This window comes from Microtus ochrogaster, linkage group LG8 (assembly GCF_000317375.1).
Source record: "Microtus ochrogaster isolate Prairie Vole_2 linkage group LG8, MicOch1.0, whole genome shotgun sequence".
NCBI lineage: Eukaryota > Metazoa > Chordata > Mammalia > Rodentia > Cricetidae > Microtus > Microtus ochrogaster.
In genome coordinates, this window is record NC_022033.1 from 22626069 (window position 1) to 22629736 (window position 3668).

The following is a 3668-nucleotide window of genomic DNA, read 5'->3' on the forward strand; positions in this document are numbered from 1 at the left end:
TAGGGTTATGGGCTCAAATGATCCCAGAACAGTGGACACAGAGCCAGAAGGCCCGAGGGCCAGGATTCCAGACTCATGCCAGGCTAAGCAGAGAATAAAAGGAGTCAAGATCCTTGGACACTGCACACACACCTAGGGCGTTCCAAACAGACGTCAGGAGAAGAATGCTCTGTGAGAATAGGCAGTCCATTCCAGATATGTAGCTGTGCCAAACAAAATACACAAAATAATTCTATACACTGGTACCACATATGTTTTCAGAGCAGGCAAAACTAAGCTATGGGCTCAAAAGTGGGGGGCTGGTCTTTCGAGGAGGGGGCATAGGAGAGACTTCTAGAATATAAGAAATGCTCTAGACACCGACCTGGGTGATAGCTGTACAGCTGTGTCACCACGTGATCCAAAGCAAACTATACATTTTAAATGTGTGTACATATCTATGTAATGAAATATACTCCACACACAGACACACACATGCGTGCACACACAAGTATAGATAGTAGATACAACTTTTTAATGCTCCAAGGTGCCCAGCATGCAGGGCTTTTTGCCCCAGGACAGAGCGACAGAACTAACTTAAAGAATCAGAACTTTTCATAACTGTTGTGTATACCAAAAATAAAATGTGGGTAAAATTCTAAAGTTACACCCAACTGCTTAGAAACAAACCCAGGATACAGGCCTAGAGGTGACCTGCTAGGTTCTCTTCCACCACCTGGGCCACACCTTCCTGCTAAGCAGAGTACCCAGATCAGAATAGCAAAGTAACAAAGAAACCTGCGTCCTGAGAGATCCAAGGTAGCCTGCAACTTTCAAGGACTTGAGGTGTTGATTTCAAATACATTTATGCTGTCGGGAGCAAAGGGAGTTTGTGGAACTCGGGCAGTCTCCCAGGTGAATCTGCTGTGACTGAAGACATGACTTCATGGTAGAACACGTCTCTGCAAAGTCCGGGGCCCTGGGTTAATCCCTGCCATTTGGGATGGGAAGATAGACCTGTGGGCAGAGCAATGATAAGGAAGCAAAGTTGTATACGTGGGTGGCTTCTAAAGCTTAGAGCCCAGGGCTGGAGAGATGGCTCAGTGGTTAAGAACACTGGCTGCTCTTCCAGAAGACCCAGGTTCAATTCCCAGCACCCACATGACAAGTCACAACTGTCTGTAACTCCAGTTCCAGGGCACTGGGCACACTCACACAGAAATACATAAAGGCAATGTATTTCTAATGCACATAAAATTAAAAAGAAAAAAAGAACTGAGGACCCAGACTTGGAAGAAACTGAGCCTGCAGTAGCTGCAGAGGACTCAACGCTTTGGCATGAACAATGGCTGAAGTCTGGTTCAGCTTCAGGAAGCTAGACTCCAAGATTTTAGAACCCAGCTCCAAATAATCTCTGCCACCAGCATAGCCCACAACGTGAGTATGGTTTAAAAAATTTATGTTTTGGAATAAGAATTTTACCAAAGAATAGCAGCAGGTAGAAAATAGGCAAGATAGTTCAGAATCTCGGAACACTTGAGACACACGATTTGATTGCAAGAGCAATGGGAAACTTGTAGGGCAGGGATGTAAGTGGCCTAAAGCTCAAGAGTGGCCATTCCGGCTGCCATGTGGAGAAGAGACTGGGAAGGTTGAGCCAGTCAGGGAAGAGCTGAGAAGAAGCACATGTCTCAGGGTGCTGAAGGCAGGAGAGAGGAGGTGAGACAGGTGTCCTGATCCCGCTGTCCCAGGGGAAAGAGAATGAAGATCTGGCCTGAACAACTGCATGCCTGAGGCTAGGCCCCGGGGCATACGGAGGGTAAGGCTGGACCTGGTCATTGGGATAGGACTGTGGAGAACTTCAAAAGCAAGATTGGGATTTAGAGCTTTCCCCTGTATAAGTTGGGGCACCATCAAAGGCGTTTTTATTTATTTCTTCATCAAAGAGCCCTGAGCATGAGATCCGACTGTGCAGTCAGATTTATGTGTTCACCAGATCCCTGTGGCAGCTGCTGTGGAGGATGGATTGAAGGGGCGAGCCCCGCCGGTGGCAGGAAGACTCATTCAGGAGGAGGCTGCCATAATGGTCCACATGCAAGGTGGTGAGGCCCCAAGAGGGGCCCGCCACCCTGGCACCCTGGGGGTGGATGGCCCCTGCTCGTCCCAGGTTTGTCCTCCTCATGGGGCCCTGGGCAGCTGCAGAGGGCTCGAGTGGGCCCCAGCTCTGATGCTCCAAGCAGAAAATAGGATGAGGGCAGCCAAAGGCATAGAAGTTGTTTATCCAGAGAAGAGATGTCTCGGCATGGATTTATGTCTGAAAGGTTACTGGGGGGAGGAAGCAGAGAGCCAGCTGTCCCCCCATCCCCATGAAGGACTAAGTACAGGGACTGTGGCCTCATCTGCAACGAGAGGGGGGAGGGTGGACACATGAGGAATGGCGTTCTACCAGCATCAGAGAACAAAAAGACACTTTAATGGTTGCACAAATGAGTTCATTGAAGTCAGGGAAACTGAGGCACAGAGTGGGGGTGAAGGTCTCTGTGAAGCTATCACCCAGCAGTATAGCCTCAAGTTTCTAAACACCCTGGCGGGGGGGGGCTCTCAGAGCATTCATAAGGATCCTTCAAATTTCCCCACAAAGAATTCTGGGATGTGGTCACCCCAGCAAAAAAAGATAGTTATAAAAGGTATAAAAAGTGCATGCACAGGCATCCCAGAAGGCTTGTGTGGTGCCAAGGGTCTCTAGCTCCCGTCACTAGCTCCGTTTAGACTTGGTCTTTCCACGTTACCTGCCCCTCTCTGCCCTCTGAGACTTAGCATTTCTTCCTCCTAGCCTTTGACGTTGTCTCTGTAAGGCTCAGCTGGGCCTGTTCCACCACCCACCCCCAGGGGCTCTCACTGGTAGAGTGGCTCAATGAAGACAATGCCAGGGCCCTAGGCCCAGGCTGGGACAGGTGACAGCAGCTGTGGATCTATCTATAGCTCTCTTGCCCTTCAATTGTTCCCAACTTCAAACAATGGCTGGTCCCTGGATTATAGACACCCCCACCAGGCCTGCTGAAGCGGATCCCAGAGGGAATGCGGTGAGGCTCACGGGGGCGCCATGGTGACCTCTTTCTGGACCCCCCATCTTCCACCTTTCATCTTTCTTTTGAGCTCTAAGACTGGAGGACTCATGGGTAGAGAAACAGAAGACTTGAACAGGATGTAAGACGTGTGTGGTTCCCCTCTCTGCAGCCTTAGCTGACAGGCACTTGTGGGTTCTGGGGTACCAGTTCCACGAGGGCGGAGATCTGGTCTTCTGTGTGCTCTGCTATGTCCCAGTTCAGCCTTGTGCCTGGCAAATGTTCACCTCATATTCTTACCTCGGCCTTAGAGAAAAGGCATGTAGCAGAGGAAGAACACCTTACTGAATCCTGTCTCTGCCGTTACCAGCCATGACATCTTCAGAAGTCACTTATGCTTCTAACAGTGAGCAGAAAATCCACAACATAGTCCTGAACATGGTGGTGGAGTTGGAGCAGCCGAAGTGCTGAGACTAGCATTTAGTACGAGTGGACACTCAATGTATTACTCTGTTTAAGGCAGAACATTAGGAAAAGTAAGTGAGGAGCTGGGGGTATGCTCAGTGGTAGAGCTCCTGCTTAGAACGCACAGGCCCTAGGTTCCATCCCCAGCACTGGAAAAAA